The sequence below is a fragment of the Carcharodon carcharias genome, chromosome 16 (assembly GCF_017639515.1).
Source record: "Carcharodon carcharias isolate sCarCar2 chromosome 16, sCarCar2.pri, whole genome shotgun sequence".
Taxonomy (NCBI): domain Eukaryota; kingdom Metazoa; phylum Chordata; class Chondrichthyes; order Lamniformes; family Lamnidae; genus Carcharodon; species Carcharodon carcharias.
This window is the reverse complement of record NC_054482.1, coordinates 114,397,568-114,415,125: the sequence shown is the minus strand read 5'-3', so window position 1 is coordinate 114,415,125 and position 17,558 is coordinate 114,397,568. Positions and strand designations below refer to the sequence as shown.

Genomic DNA, 17,558 nt, shown 5'->3' with positions numbered 1-17,558 from the left:
AAAAAATAAAAGATAGGACCGATCAAACTGGGTTCCACCCTGGGATCTGACTTGTCCAGCAGTAACATCAGCTGGGATCATAACAATGGGGAGAAATTGGAGTATAAGAGAAAACTAGCAGGAAATATAAAAACAGACAGTAAAAACTTCTATAAAAGGGAAATAGTAGCTATAGTAAAAATTGGTGCCTTAGAGGGTGAGACTGGGGAATTAATAATGGGAAACAAGGAAATGGCAGAGACTGTGAACAAGTATTCTGTATCTGTCTTCACAGTAGAGAACACAAAAAGCATCCTAAGAATAGTAGAAAAGCAAGGGGAAAAGGGAAGGACAAACTTAAAACAGACACAATCACTAGAGAAAAAGTGTTGGGAAAACCTAATGGGACTAAAGGCTGTCAAGTCCCCTGGACCTGATGGCCTACATCCTAGGGTCTTAAAAGAAGTGGCTACAGAGCTGGTGGATGTATTGATTGTAATTTTCCAAAGTTCCCTAGATTCTGGAAAGGTCCTAGCAGATTGGAAAACTGCAAACGTATCACCACCGTTCAAGAAAGGAGGGAGACAGAAAGCAGGAAACTATAGGCCAGTTGGCTTAAGATCTATCATTGGGAATATGCTAGAATTCATTATGGAGCTAGTACAAGGACATTTAGAAAACATAATACAATCAGGCAGAGTCAACATGGTTCTGTGAAAGGGAAATCATGTTTGACAATTGTATTAGAGTGCTTTGAGGATGTAACAAGCAAGATAGATAGAAGGGAAACACGATGTATGACACAGGCAGTCAGCAGCGCTGAAGGGACAGGGCCATAGGAGGACCCCAAGCCAGGCAGTCAGCAGCACCTAAAGGAGAGTGCGAGAGGAGGATACTGGGACAAGCAGTCAGCAGCACCTACAGGAGAGAGCGAGAGGAGAACCCCAAGTCAGGCAGTCAGCAGCACCTAGAGGAGAGTGCGAGAGGAGGACCCCAAGCCAGGCAGTCAGCAGCACCTAGAGAAGAGTGCGAGAGGAGGATGCCAAGCCAGGCAGTCAGCAGCACCTAGAGAAGAGTGTGAGAGGAGAACCCCAAGCCTAGCAGTCAGCAGCACCTAGAGGAGAGTGCGAGAGGAGGACCCCGAGCCAGGCAGTCAGCAGCACCTAGAGGAGAATGAGAGAGGAGGACCCCGAGTCAGGCAGTCAGCAGCACCTAACATCTCAGGAGAAACATAAGTTCATTGGTTGGTGATAAACTGCTATTAGGCAGTGTCAACAAGTAGCTGAGAATTAGAAAAACAAATTATTTTTAAAAGAAAGCGCTACTTACATTTAATTAAGAAACACAAACAATAGGGAAATAAAGTTAAGTCGAGGCCAGATAAAATAGAGCTGTATAAGTAAACCAAAGTAAAATAAAGTTAACGCAAGGCAAGTAAATTGAAGCCATGGCAGGACAGCTTGGTCATCTGGAACGCATGTCTTGTAATATGTGGGAAGTTGTGGATGCTACCAGTGTCCTAGATCACCACATGTGTAGGAAGTGTCACCAGCTACAGAACCTTGAGCTCTGGGTTTTGGAACTTGAGTGGTGGTTGGACTCACTGTTGCACATCTGTGAGGCTGAGAGCTACTTGGATAGCACATTCAGAGAGGTGGTCACACTGCATCTTAGGAGCCTGGAGGCAGAAAGGGAATAGGTAACCAGCAGACAGTCCAAAAAAACTAGGCAGGTAGTGCAGGAGCCCCCTGGGATCTTGCTCACCAATTGCTTTTCTGTTTTGGATACCAGTGAGGATGTTGGTTCCTCAGAGGAGTGCAGTCAGAACCAAATTTGTGGCATCACAGGCAGCTCTGCGGTACTGGAGGGGAGAAAGAGGAGGAAAGGAGGGGAGAAGCAGTAGGAATAGAAGATTCGTTAGTTGGGGGAGCAGCCAAGTGTTCTGTGGCCGTAGATGTGACTCCAGGGTGGTTTCTTTCCTTCCTGCTGCCATGATCAAGGATGTGGTGGAGCGGCTGCAGGATATTCTTCTGGGGCAGAGTTATCAACCAGATGTCATGGTCCACATTGGTAGCAACGACTTAGGTAGGGAAGGGGATGAGGTCCTGGAAACAGATTTTAGGGAGCTAGGAAGGAGATTAAAAAAGCAGGAACTCTAAAGCAGTAATCTCAGGATTACTCCCTGTCCCATATGCAAGTGAGCATGGAAATAGGAGAATTGAGCGAGTAAACACATGGCTGGAAAGCTGGTATAGGAGGGAGGGCATCAGCTTTCTGAAGCATTGCGATCGGTTCTGGGGAAGATGAGACCTGTACAAGCTGAACGACCTACACCTGAACAGGACTGGGATGAATATCCTCGCAGGGAGATTTTCTAGTGCAGTTGGGGGCAGTTTAAACTAGATTGGCAGGGAGATGGGAACCTGAGAGCAAATTCAGGGCAAGGAATGGGAGATGGAGAATTAGTGAGTGACTCTGAAAGACAGAAGCAGCACACGTTAAAACGTGTACAGCACAGGAGTTTGGCAATGTTAAAGGGATATATGTAAATACAAGGAGCATAGTAAATAAAGCTAATGAGCTGAGGGCACTGAGAGATACATGGCAGCATGATATCGCTATAATGGAAATTTGGCTTAAGGAGGGGTGAAAATGGGACCTCAACATTCCTGGATATAGAGTTTTCAGGCATGATAGGCAGTAGGATAAAAAAGGGGGGATGTAGCATTATCGGTTAAAGAATCAATTACAGCTGTGAGGAGGGATGATATAATAAATGAAGCATCAAATGAGGCCAAAAGAGTTTAGCTCAGAAGTAAAAGCAGACAGACACACTGCTATGGGTGTACTATAGACCCCCAAATAGTGGAAGGGAGTCAGAAGAGCAAATATGTAGACAAATTTCTGGGTGCAAAAACAATAGGGCAGTAATCACTGGGGACTCAACTACCCTAATATCAATTGGGGTACTAACACTGTGAAGGGCACAGAAGGCACAAAATTCTCAAACTGCATTCAAGAGAACTTTTTAGCCTGCAAATAACAATCCCAACGAGAGGATTCTAGATATAGTCTTAGGAAATGAAGCTGGGCAAGTGGATGAAGGAGCTGTGGGGGACCATTTTGGAGATAGTTGATATAATATAGTTAGATTTAACATCATTGTGGAAAGGGACAAATTTAGAACAAGAGTGAAAGTTTTAAAATGGGGGAAGACAAATTTTACAAGGCTGAGAGGTGAGCTGACTTTGGTGGTGGGCAAATTATTAGAATCAATTCTGAGGGACAGGATAAATTGTCACTTAGAAAGGCACAGATTAATCAGGAATAGTCAGCATGGTTTTGTTAGGGGAAGATCGTGTTTTAATAACTTAATAGAATTTTTTGAAGAAGTAACAAGGAAGATTTATGAGGATAGTGCAGTGGGTGTTGTCTACATGGATTTCAGTAAGGCATTTGACAAGGTCCCACATGGCAGAGTGGTCAGGAAAGTGAGACCTCTTGGGATACCGGGAAAGGTGGCAGGTTGGATCCTAAATTGGCTCAGTGACAGGGAATATATGGTAAAGGTCGATGGATGTTTTTGTAAATGGAAAACAGTTTCCAGTGGTGTTCCACAGGGTTCAGTGTTAGGGCCCTTGCTGTTTGTTGTATATATTAATGATTTAGACTTAAATGTGGGAGGAATTTTTGGGAAATGTGCAGATGACACAAAAATTGGCCATGTAGTTGATAGTGAAGAGAATAGTTGTTGACTCTAAAATGATATCAATGGTTTGGCTGAGTGGGCGGAGAAGTGGCAAATGGAATTCAATCTGGAAAAGTGTGACATAATGCATTTAGAGAAGTCAACAAGGCAAGGGAATACTCCATAAACAGTAAGTTATGGAGAGGGGTTGAAGAAGTGAGAGACATTGGAGTGCATGTCCACAGGTCCTTGGAGATGGCAGGACAGGTGGACAAGGTGGTCATGAAAGCATATAGAATGCTTTCCTTTATTGGGAGAGGTATTGAATACAAAAGCAGGGATGTAACGCTGGAACTGTATAAAATGCTGGTTAGGTCACAGCTGGAATTTTGTGTACGGTTCTGGTTATCACATTACAGGAAGGACATAATTGCTCTGGACAGAGTGCAGAGAAGATTGACAAGAATGTTGGCAGGGCCTGAAAATTGCAGCTATGAGGAGAGACTGGATAGGCTAGGCTTGTTTTCCTTAGAACAGAGGAAGCTAAAGGGTGACCTAATTGAGGTTTACAAAATTACGAGGGGCCTAGATAGGCTAAACAAAAAGACTTGTTACCCTGAGCTGAGGAGTCAATTACCAGGGGGCACAGATTTATGGAGATTGTTAGAAGGATTAGAAGGGACATGAGGTAAAAATTTGTCACTTACATCACTGTGTGAGCAGTATTGTACTCAGTCCCACCTTAACCATTTATGTGCCAGACCCACACCTCCCCCCCACAGTCTTTATCCAGAGTATTTACAACTTATCACAGTTTACCCATGTATGGTATCATTACTACTGCCCCATCACCCCCTCTCAAGTTTCTGGGGTCAGGGGTTCAGTCAGTCTGGAGGCCTTATAACCCTTCCAAAGTTAGGGTCCATCGCTGCAGGTAAACTTTGTTGAATCAGTGGTTGTTTTGGCACCTGGATGTCTTTTCATCCTTTATTTCCATTCTTTGGCATTGAATCACTCTTTGTGATTCTCCAATTGTAGTGATAGAAGGTGGCTAGTTTATCCATCTCTTTGCGGGGCAAACAAACTCTGGGCTCAGTGCTACAGTGTTTTTTTTCTCTGCTCTGTGGTCTCAGGGTTTATCTCTGCAACTGGCATCGGAGCTGGAGGGTGAGGCTCTTCTCATTGCTGGTTTGTCTCTTGACTGTCATCTACTCAGGGTGTCATGGTAACCATCTTGAGTGGTTGGCTGGTCTCACTAATGAGAGGCTCCTGGCACCTGTAACAAAAGTGAACAAACCTGCTTTGCAAAGAGAAAAGATAATTCAGAGCTGAAGTCCCAGTCAAGAAAGTCTTTCTCATTGTAGCTCTCGGGAACTTGCAGTTCTGTACAATTTACGATAGTAGTTGTCTTGACATCTCCTACCATTTTGAGGGAGTTCAGGATTACACAGGCATCTCTGCTCAAGACAGAATAAGACTGGCTATGGATGATGCACATCAGCTTGAAGATTTGTTTGCTGCCATACCTTAATGGTTCCAAAATCATGCCATCGATAGCTGGATTCCTCTGGGCCCATAAAGTGGTGTGTCCGTTGTTCGTAGCCAGAGGACCCTCAGCCACAGTTCTCTGTCCGATAGGACCACAACACTGGCTCCCGTGCCCAATTTAAATTTTGTGAGATGGCCAACAAACAAAATGTCCGCGTTCCAGGACAAAAGTCCAGGATCTTTGACCTCACCCAAGAAGCATGTTATGTGTCCTCTTGGTGTACAGTCTTGACTTTGTGAATCTTCTTGGGATCTCCTGTGCATTTTGGTGTTTTGGCTTTGCACAGCTTCCCGAAGCATCCTATTCAGTTACATTGAAAGCATTGGACTGGACTTGCCTGACTTTGATCACACCTGTGGGGGCGCTTTGCTCCACAGCACTGGCATAAAACCATAGAACCACAGAAAAGTTACAACACAGAAGGAGGCCATTCAGCCCATCTTGTCCATGCCACCCAAGGACACCCAGGTGCCCTTCCTAATCCCACCTTCCTGCACCCGACCCATAGCCCTGCAGTTTACAGCACTTTAGGTTCAGATCCAGGTACTTTTTAAAAGAGTTTAAAGTTTCTGCCTCTACCACCAACTTGGGCAGTGAATTCCAGACACCCACTACCCTCTGGGTAAAAAAGTTCTTCCTCATGTCCCCCTTACACCTTCTGCCACTTATCTTGAATCTATGTTCCCTGGTTCTTGAATCCTCCATCAAGGGAAACAATTTTATCCTATCCACTCTATCTATTCCTCTCAAAGTTTTGTACACCTCAATCAAGTCACCTCACAGCCTTCTTTGTTCTAAGGAAAATAACCCCAACCTATCCAATCTCTCCTTGTAGCTGCACTTTTCTAACCCTGGCAACATTCTTGTAAACCTCCTCTGCACTCTCTCCAGAGCTATTACATCCTTCCTGTAATGTGGTGACCAGAACTGCACACAATACTCCAGTTGTAACCTCACCAGTGTTTTATACAGTTCCAACATTATATCCTTACTAGTATGGTTACTCTACTGGTCATTTAGGGTATTGTTTCCCTTGGCCTGGAGTGTCTCTGTTTCTGTGCTGTTTCACTAATTGGACAGTGGGGTTTACTTTGCGCCACAGTTTGCTCTCTCCCCTTAAGATGGATCTGTGCTGAAAACAGAATTCAGATTATCTGACAATCTGGATGATTTCCTCAAGGGCTAGATTTTCCTTTGTTTGAACTATGTCTGAGAGTACATCGTCTGCCATTCCTACAACTATTCTATCCCTGATTAGCTCAGATTTCAGGTCAATCGTAATCGTAGCCTTCAGCCAGTCTGTACAGATCATTAATGAAGGAGTTGACAAATTCTCCTGGCTACCAGACATGTTTATTAAATGTATCCCTTTCAAAGACTTAGTTACTTCTGAGGTTAAAATAACCATTGAATGATTTTAAAACTTCACCAAATTTTGCAGATGATTTGTTGATTCCTTGTATAACTATTATATTGTTGGCTATTGGGCTGACTGAATAAAGTAGTGTGCTAACTTGTTCAACTTCTGTCTTTTTATCCATACCTGAAGGAATCATGCAGTTAAGGAACCTCTTTCTCCAGGTCCCCAATTTTGTGATTGATCTGGGCCTTGGATAAGTCCAAATTGATCTGGAAGAGTGGATTTCTTATCACAGAATCACACAGTGCAGAAAAGGCCCTTCAGCCCATCGAGTCTGCACCGACATCATAGTAAAATTTTATCCGTAGTAAAATTTTAAATTGCAGGTTCAGCTTTAAGAGGATTCTAAAAGTCCAAGATAGTGTCGCCTTACGCTTCTGCACAAAGGGTTTTACAGTGCTTTCCAGTTTTGGGGGGCTCCTGCAGAAATGGCTTGTGCGATCTCAGCATTTAAATTTTTTCAACAATGGCTGCCTGGATCGACTGGCTAGAGTCTTCCCTGCTTTACAGCAATGTTCTTGGGTTTTGGGAGTGTTGAATCCTGGATTTTGCTGGGATTTTTAAGCTGCCTACGCATTCGTGATTAATTTTTAATTGATTGTTTTAAGTTGTTTAGGCGCTGACTTGGGAATCAGCTTTCTCAGACTGCGATTTAAACAGAAATTTTTGACCACTGCAGTTTTTTCAGGACCTGTGTTGTCCCAGAATTGCTAGGTCTGCTGACTCTGCACACTCTGGGTATTGAAACTGGTTTGAGTCTTCTGCTGCAGTGAGGAATTTAATTTCTGCCTTCAGCTTCCAAACCTTTCCTTGGAGCTTTTCTATGATGATTTCCCACTAAGCCTTCGTTCCTTGAGCTTTTCTTCAGGTCAGAATGGTTCTTTGACTTTTCCTTCATGTTCCACGATTTTAATTTTCTTCTGCAGTCTCTGTGAGATTTTGAGATGTTCTATTCACTGCCACCATGTTGTAAGGTGTTGGGTGTAGTTTGGTAGGTCTGAATAAGTTATTCGTAGTTTTAGTTCAACGGTAAGCATTTATTAATTACTAGAAACTATATTCAAAGTATGGTAAAGGTTCAAACTAGAAGCTGTCTCCATGCTTGCTTCTACACACACCTCTGTCCAACACTACACTGACCTCTAGGTGCATATCATGTGTTCTCTTAAATCACTGTGTGGGTGGTACTGTACATAGTCCCACATTAACCCTTTATGTACCAAACCCTTGTGCTGTAGTGAGGAGGATACAAAGAGTCCGCAAAGGGATATAAATAGGTTAAGTGAGTGTGCAAAAATTTGGCAGATGGAGTGTAATGTGAGAAAATGTGATCTTGTCCTCGTCAGCAGGAAGAATAGAAAAGCAGCATGTTATTTAAATAGCAGTACAGAGGGATCTGTGTGTCCTTGCACATTAAGTCAGTATGCAGGTTAATTTTTTTTATTCATTCATGGGATGTGGGCATCGCTGGCTGGGCCAGCATTTATTGCCCATCCCTAATTGTCCTTGAGAAGGTGATGGTGAGCTGCCTTCTTGAGCCGCTGCAGTCCATGTGGTGTAGGTAAACCCACAGTGCTGTTAGGGAGGGAGTTCCAGGATTTTCACCCAGCGACTGTGAAGGAATGGCGATATATTTCCAAGTCAGGATGGTGAGTGATTGGAGGGGAAAGGCATATGGAACGTTGGTCTTTATTGCAAGGGTGATGGAGTATAAAACTAGGGAAGTCTTGTTACAACTGTATAGGGCAGTGGTGAGATCACACCTGGGATACTGTGTGCAGTTCTGGTCTCCTTGCTTAAGGTGGGATATATTTACATTGGAGGCAGTTCAGAGAAGGTTCACTAGGCTGGTTCCTGGGATAAAGGGATTGTCCTATGAGGAAAGGTTGAGTAGATTGGGCCTAAACACATTGGGGTTTAGAAGAACGAGAAACATATGAGATTCTGATGGGCTTGGTGTGATGAGAGGATGTTTCCTCTTGTGGAGGAATCTAGAACAAGTGGGCCCAGTTTCAAAATAAGAGGTCTCCCATTTAAGAAGGAGATGAGGGGGAATTTCTTCTGTCAGGGTGTTATTATTTGTTTGGAATTCTCTTCCCCAGAGAGCAGTGGAGGCTGGGCCATCGGTATATTCAAGGCTGAGTTAGACATATTTTTGATTGACAAGTGAAGGTTATGAGGGGGGGTGGGGTGAGGTAGGCAGGAAATTGGAGTTAAGGTGTCAAGAAGATCAGCCATGATCTTATCTAATGGTGGAGCAGGCTCGAGGGGCCGAATGGTCTACTCCTGCTCCTAATTCGTTGATTCTTATGATTTACATCAACAGAAGGCCAAAGGCACTCAGGACGTCGAGACTGTATCAATCTGGATGAAATAACTGGAAATGCCTGGGGACAGACAAGATGCAGCATAACAAACAAGGATGTTAGCATTCCTGGTGCAATTGACCGTTTCCGCCCCTCTCAAGGGTCTGCCGCCTTCAGATTTATTTGATTATTTATGATCATTAAATTATGAAATCAACGCCCCACCTAAGCTGTACAGTCATTTTCAATCTTTGCAGACATTCCCAGACCTGTTTAACACGTTCCCTTCATTTAAGTGTCGAATCGTGCCCCGACTTGAAGGGAAATCCGACACTGACTTCCTTGGACTGAAGGACATGGGTAGACTCATTGTCACCCCTGTCACCACACATCGCGTCTTCCCTTCAACAGCGATCTTCGGCACTCGCCCACCCACTTCCTCAAAGCACAACTGCGCCCGCTTGTCCCTTCGGGCTGTGACCTCACCTGTGGACAAGTCCTGCCTGCCCCCCTGATGCCCTTTAAACACTTGGCGAGCTGCTGTTCTGTCTGCAAAGTTGGAGAAAGCCGATCCCTTCAGCTGCTTGGGCTCAGGGCACAGAGCCAGAACTGCAGCTCGGCAACTTTCTCAAACAGAGAGAGAGAGAGAGAGAAAAAATAACACACCAAGGGGGCGGCGAAGGAACTCCCAAAGCGAAGTTGCGGGAGTAGGGATCACTGGAATGCTGTGAGTCCGCGAGTGACCACTCCAACTTTCCAAGTCCCCCTCACACTGCCTCCAAGAAAAGCGGGAGAAGGTGAGCAAATGTAATGTAAGGTAATATAATGTGCCCTGGAGCTCGCTGCTGTGACCACTGCTGCCTTTTGCTCCGGTGTCTATTCCTCGCTTGTACAGGTGGACAGCCTCTGAAAGCAGCGAAGGAGATTTGCCAGGTCTTAAATCCCAAATCCTCTCCATTCCTTTGCATTTAGGTGATTTCTTGTTTAATTCCCAAGACGTTGGCCACCGGATTTTAACGAAATTACTTAGAACAGCTGCACATGTTTAAGGAGTTTTGCAGGGTAAGCAAACTGGATAAGGATAAATGATGATGACTGTGCTTTAAAGTGTCAGCGCCAGGCTTTCATTTTCAGAGTGGTGTTTATTTTTTTTTTAAAAAAAACAGCCCTTCAGTATATTTTTATATATAATTTCAATGCTCTTAAAATTAGAGCAATAGCATAGGCACCGAATAAAACCTGTGACAGGAGAGATGTGTTTTCATTGATGGTCTGCTTTTCACAATCTTTAGCTATCATCTAAGCGCTTCATGGGCGATTGAATACTTTTTGAAGTTGTTGAAAGGCTGGAGAACGGTTCAGCCAATTTGTGGACTGCAAGCTGCTACCAAATAGCAAATAGATGAAGGACCAGATAACCTGTTGTGGTGATGTTGGGTGAGGATCAATGCTGTCTGGAACCGTAGCTCATTCTAGTTTTAACGATACTTGCAACATGTTTTTTAAGAAGAGAAATGCCAGCTGGTTCCACCTACCCCGTCGCTATTTTGTTCTTTAGGACCCTCCTTCATGCCACCTCCCAACTGTTGTATCTTTGTCGCTTGCCATTCTCTGATTCGGCTTTGGTGAAGCGCTTTGGGATGTTTTTCTGTGTTGGAGGCGCTATATAAATTTAAGTTGTTGGGTCCAAGCCGGAAGCCACCTTCCCTTTGTAAAGATGCTAACCCACTTTTTTCAGGTTTCATTTCTTCAGCAGCTGCAATTTTTATTTCGATCAAAACTCTATTAAAACTCACTTTAATCCTCGACAGGTAGTTCAGAGAAACTCCTGCATTGCTTCAATGTCTTCTGTCGGGAAAGATTCCGACCCTTTCGTTGCGCAATGTCTAACACTAACAAAATGTACAGGCTTCTGGAAGACATTTCCTGTAACTGCGAGTACTGTATAATATCTGTACAGTTTGATGCTTTTCAGACCGGGAGACCACTCTTGGGCATTCGATCGTCTTCCTGATTACATTAGCTGGGAAGTTCGTAATGAACCAGTGCACTCAGGGAGCTCTCATGAGGGTTGTCACCATTTGTGCCAGCTAAAAAATGTAGCATTTCAAAATTTGCTGATGACAGAACTAGGTGGGAGTGTGAGTTGCGAGGAGGAAGCAGGGAGGGGTCAAGGGTTACAGGCTAACTGAATGGGCAAGGACATTGCCGCTGGGGTGTAATGTGAATAAGCGTGAAGTTACCCACTTTGATAGAAAAAATAACGGAAAGGCAGAGTATTTCTTAAATGGCGAGATACTGGGAAGTATGGATGTCCAAAGGGACCTGGGTGTTCTTGTTCAGCTAATGGAGATGCAGCAAGCAATTAGAAAGGCAATTGGTATGCTGGCCTTCATCACAAGGGGATTTGAGTACAGGAGTAAATATATCTTAAAACTCAGCAGGTCTGACAGCCTCTGCGGAAAGGGACACAGTTAACGTTTCGAGTCCACATGACTCTTCAACAGAGCTAAGGAAAAAAAGAAAAGAGGTGAAATATAAGCTGGTTTAAGTGGGGGGGGGGGGGGGGGGGGGGGGGCGGAGGGGGGTGGGACAGGTAGAGCTGGATAGAGGGCCAGTGATAGGTGGAGATAACACAAAGATGTCATAGACAAAAGGTCAAAGAGGTGTTGAAGGTGGTGATATTATCTCAGGAATGTGCTAATAGATGACATTAAGATACAGATAGCCCTAGTGGGGGTGGGGTGGGGGGAAGGGATCGAAATAGGCTAAAAGGTAGAGATAAAACAATGGATGGAAATACATTTAAAAATAATGGAAATAGGTGGAAAAAGAAAAATCTATATAAATTATTGGAAAAAAGGGGGGATCGGAAAGGGGGTGGGGATGGAGGAGAGAGTTCATGATCTAAAATTATTGAACTCAATATTCAGTCTGCTCCCCCCACCCCACCCCCACTAGGGCTATCTGTTCCTTGCTCGTCCTGCTTTCTATCCTTAATGTCACCTATTAGCACATTCCTTAGATAATATCACCACCTTCAACACCTCTTTGACCTTTTGTCTATGACATCTTTGGCTATCTCCACCTATCACTGGCCCTCTATCCAGCTCTACCTGTCCCACCCACCCCCCCTTAAACCAGCTTATATTTCCCCTCTTTTCTATTTGTCCTTAGCTCTGTTGAAGAGTCACACAGACTCGAAATGTTAACTGTGTTTTTCTCCGCAGATGCTGTCAGACCTGCTGAGTTTTTCCAGGTATTTTTACTTTTGTTTTGAATTTCCAGCATTCACAGTTTTTTGCTTTTATCCTAGTAAATATATCTTGTTGCCATTATAAAGAGCTTGGTGAGACCGACCTGGAGTATTGTGCACAGTTTTGGTCTCCTTATCCGAGGAAGTATTTACTTGTCATAGAGGGAGAGCAACAATGGTTCACTACACTAATCCCTGGGATTGTCTTATAAGGAGAGATTGAGGAAAATAGGCCTGTATTCTGTAGAGTTTTGAAGAGTGAGAGGTGATCTCGTTGAAACTTACACAATTCTTACAGGGTGTGACAGGGTAGGTGTGGATAGAATGTTTCCCCTGGCTGGTGAGTCTAGAACCAGGGAACAGAATATGGGGCAGGCCATTTAAGACTGTGATGAGGAGGAATTTGTTTACTCAGAGGGTGGTGAATCTTTGGAATTCTACCCCAGAGGGTTGTGGAAGCTCAGTCATTGAGTATATTCAAGACAGAAATTGATAGATTCCTGGAGACCAATGGCATCAGGGAATATGGAGATATTGGGACAAATGGCATAAGAGGTAGATGATCTGTTTGAATGGTGAAAGAGACTCGATGGGCCAAATGGCCTAATCCTGTTTCCTGTGTAACTTTCTGTCATGGGGGTGCACAGTGGCCCTGATCTCCTCCACTACAGAATACTGCTCTAATTCATGGACCTACAAGTGCTACACAAAAATTGTGGCCATGCAGCTAAACACCACCATGAGCATGGTGTCAGGTATGCTCAAGTCCACTCGAACTGTGTGGCTCCCTGTGCTGTCCCACCTACCATTCACTGTGAAGCTATTGTGCTCCGTGAGATTAGAAAAGACATGAGCCACACAGACCTTCCTATTAACAAAGTCTTGAAAACCCACCATGAAATGGTTTAAAATCGCACTGGCCATTCTGGGAAACAGCAGCTAATATTCATACAAATGGTACCAACCGCTATCCAGATGGACGGAATTGTGGGATGCATGCACCATAAAGACCCAACACCTTATTACTGATCCAACAACAGAAGGCCTGTCTTTGACATCAGGATTACATAGGATAATATGAAACCGGTCATTTGGCCCATCTAGTCCATATGAGTGTTTATGCTCCACTCGAACCTCCTCCCATCTTTCCACATCTAAATCTACCATCATAACCCTCTAGTCTATTCTCACCCATGTTCCTGTCTAGTTCCCCTTAAATATATTTGTACTATTCACTTCAATCACTCCCTGGGGCAGTGAGATCCACATTCTCACCACTCTTTAGGCAAAGGAGTTTCTTCTGAATTCCCTATTGGAGTTCTTGATGACTATCTTATATTGATGGCCTCTAGTTATGCTCTTACCCACAAGAAGAAACATTCTCTCTGTATTTTTATGACCACAATCAGTGTTAACTGCTGCACAAACCAAATCCCAGTGGGAGACTTGGCTTACCCTTTTATTTTGTATTGTGAAAATTAGAAGAGATGTAAGAAGCAGTAAGAGGTCCAGTAACACTTTTGGGATTTTAAAAATTAAAGGTAAAAGTTTTATTAACAAGAGTAAAAGAAACCTTAAGCACACAAGATTACAGTTACACAATTAAGGTCAGTCTTCCAAAACATTCCCCAAAAAGACTCTTTACTTGGCCAGACCCACAAGTAAACACCTCTAGGCAACACTCCCTTATAGATATTAACTATAAAAGCAATCCAGTAATATTACACAAGGCAAATTGCTGTAGCTTCAATAAAGGTGCATTGCATGATCTCTACTCTCTTCCACTCTGTGGTGGAATCCACTTCAGAATAAAACTGCTTGTTGTAGCCCAAGACTTTTCTGGCTTGACTGCATGGCTGGTTCAAACAGCATCCTCTTCTGTGCTCCAGTTATAGCTCAACAGCTCAAACAGCTCCAGCTATCTCTATCTAAGCTCTCCACAGTATCTCTAAAATACATTTTTCCCCTTTCATCTCCAGTTCCATCATTCTCACACCTCTCTGAAACTCAAATTCTTTCAAATATACAATCTTTTATGTCTCTATCTTGTCATTGCTTTTGGGTCAATAAAATATAATATCCCCACTACTATTTACTTATGGAACTCCAGAAATATGTAAATATATTTCTTTGGACCTCTGACTCCCCTTTGATATTCAAACATACCTAAAAATGCAAATATTAGATCTAACCTAATTACTTATGCCTAAACCTAACACCTCTATTATTTTCATGTTTTAAACCCCCCACCCCCTGCCGATGACCTGACTCCTATCAATCTCAGCCCAGGTTAATTAAATCACACACACACAAACACACACACGCAAACACACACACCCGGCCTTCTTTACAGAATAACACAAAATTCTCCAAAAATATTTTTAAAAACCATCCATTCTCACAGTATCCACTCTATCAAAACCTTCCATTATTTTAACAAAATTCTAGTAGGTCACTTCCTCAGCCTTCCTTTTTCAAAAGAAAGGAGACCCAGCCTGTCAACCCTTTCCTGATATGTATACCACACATTTCTGATATTATCCTTGATATTACGCCTCTATATCCTTTTTATAATAAGGTGACCAGAACCGTATGGCCTAACCAAGTTTCAATACCAGTTTAGCATAACATCCCTACTTTTCAATTCTCCTCCTCCTTCAGGTATCATGTCCTAAGTGGGCATTAGCAACCATTGGGCCATGCTTAAGCTTGGCAAAGTACTGCTGTGATTTGCCACCACCTCCTGCAGGATGGCTGACCAGGAATCTCTCCTGCTGTTATTGCCTGCCATCAGACGTGTTGGAAGGATATATAGGTTGATAATCCACCTGTTTGGCCATGTTATGAACACACCTTCCATGGTCATCAAGTCCTAGAGTGGAACTTGAACCCAGAGCTTCTGGTTCAAAGTTAGGGAAACTAACCACTGCACCACAATACCTCCACTTTTCAATTCTATCCTTCTAGAAATAAAGCCTGGTGCCAGGTTTGTTATCTTTTAAGGCCTTGCTGACCTGTGGCACACCTTTTAGTGATTGGCATATATGTACTCCAAGATCACTTTGTTCCTCTACCTCACCTAGACTTGCTCATCCAAATAATGAACCTCCCTATTCTTCCTACTAAAATGTACAATCTCACATTTATCTGTGTTGAGCTTCATTTGGCAGTTATTTGCCCATTCAGCAAGTTTATTGTAATTTATTACAGCCCTCCTCCATATTGACTATCCACCCATTTGGTGTCATGTGCAAATTTACCAAAGCTCTTCTGAAAATCCAGATAAATTACATCTACTACATACATGGGTGGCACTAACTTTTAATAAGCACAGTAAATTGCAGTATACATAGGAATTATTCTAAATTAATTAAGAAAATATTTAAAGTAAATTAGAAAATAAGTACTGTAGTCGACATGTTATACAAAGTTTAAAATGTGTCAGTGCAGTTTGGCCATGTGGAATGTGCATCCTGTGGGATGTGGGGACTGTTACCTCCTCAAAAAATTCAATAAGATTGGTCAAACAAGATTTTCCATTTTAAAATCCATGCAATCTATTCGTTACTACATTTTTCACTTCTAGATGTTCTATTAGCTCCTTTAGTAGGGGTTCCATATTTTCCCCATCACTGATGATAAGCTGACTAGTTTATCATTTCTTGGACTGTCTCCTTTCTTAAATATACGAATTACATTAGTTATCTGTCTGTCCGATGGCAACTATACCTTTTTCTAACGAATTATTAAATATGTATAGTAAAGCTGCCTCTTTCCTAGATTCTTTTAAAATACGTGAATGCAATCCATCTGGATCAGAGGTTTTATCCTCTTTGAGTTTGCTTACTTAGCCCAATGCATCCCTTTAAAAAAATTTTAAATGCACTTATCTCATTGCTCATCTTATTGTTCAGTGTGGTAAAGTTCCACTGTTCGCGGGGGTTACATTCCCGTGAAACCTTGCAAACAGAGAAATCACAAACAATTGGAAAGCATTTCCAATGGAGTCAATTAGATAGGTTCCAGAAATGTGAGGGCAGCATTGGTTTGTGCAATTACTCTACAGCAAACTGTGATACGGTACCTGTAGGGGGAGCCTCTGAGCAATACAAGGCATGCATTGAAAATTTTAAAAAGAGATAGTTCTCATTTAAGAAAAAAATGAGTCGCCTCAAAAGTGGAGTCAAAATCGGCGAACATTTCAAAATTGAACTGAGCCGTTACTGCAGCTCTGGACTGAGAGATTCAGACATTTCCAGCTTAATCTCTCCATTCAGGCTGCACTTCAGCTGCTCCTATTCCAGGTACTGTTTCTCACCCCTATCGGAAGCTGCTGAAAAACAGAGAATTAAATGTCCACGGCCAGGACTAATGGAATGAACCTGCTTCAAGAGACTTCCACACCATCTGCCTGTTAGAACGTATTGAGGTCTCTGCTCCGTCAATACTGCCAGCTCCTGAGGAGAGAGGGGAAAGAAAATGTGGATAAGCGAACATTGCTCACGCGATGGGTGATGCACGGGTAAGTGAATCTGTAACCTCATGGCCTGGAATATCCCCCACTCTACCATTGCCATCAAGCCAGGAGATGACCTCTGATTCAATGAATAATGCAGGAGGGCATGCCATGAGCAGCACCAGACATACCTAAAAAACAAAATAAGGTGTCAGACTGGTGATTGAAAACAGCGTGAGAGGAGACATAGTTGTGAGACTGAAAACAGAGCATGAGGAGAAACAGTGAGGAGTGTGAAAACAGCGCGAGTGGAGATGCAGTTGCGAGACTGAAATCAGCACAAGAGGAGAGACAGTTGAGAGATTGAAAACCGCACGAGAGGAGAGGCAGTGGGGAGTGTGTATACGGTGCGAATGGAGAGGAAAACGGGAGATTGAAAACAGCACGCGTCCTATGCAATACCTGTGTAATCAAGAAACGGATAACTTTTAGTTGTATTTGCGGGTGGCACTAGCATTTAATAAGCACAGTAAATTGTAATATACATAGGAATTATTCTAAATTAATTAAGAAAATATTTTAAGTAAATTAGAAAATAAATACTGTAGTAAATATGTTATACAAAGTTTAAAGTGTGTCAGTGCAGCTTGGCCATGTGGAATGTGCATCCTGTGGGGTGTGGGAAGTTGTGCAGGCAAGAAGTGCCCTCGTTGACTACATCTGCAGAAAGTGTCACCAGCTGCAGAAACTTGAGCTCCGAGCTGCGGAGCTTGAGCGGTGGCTAGAGTCAATGTGGTGCATCTGCAAGGCTGATTATGTGGATAGCACATTTAGAGAAGTGGTCACAACTTAGGTAAAAAGTGCACAGGCATAGAGGAAATGAGTGACCACCAGAATATCTAAG

At 43.1% G+C, this 17,558-nt stretch overlaps 1 protein-coding gene across 2 annotated transcripts in view; it reads left to right on the top strand.

The window, feature by feature from the left end:
* Window positions 1-9,282: 9,282 nt before the first annotated feature.
* LOC121288803 (lysophosphatidic acid receptor 3-like) overlaps window positions 9,283-17,558 on the top strand; it is an 88,422-nt gene continuing 80,146 nt past the window's right edge. The window contains exon 1 of one of the 2 annotated variants that reach the window (XM_041207534.1): window positions 9,283-9,739. The gene's annotated coding sequence lies outside the window, so the exon portion shown is untranslated. Of the gene's footprint in view, window positions 9,740-9,869; window positions 10,005-17,558 lie in introns of those variants that run through there. The other variant, XM_041207536.1, reaches the window with a different exon arrangement.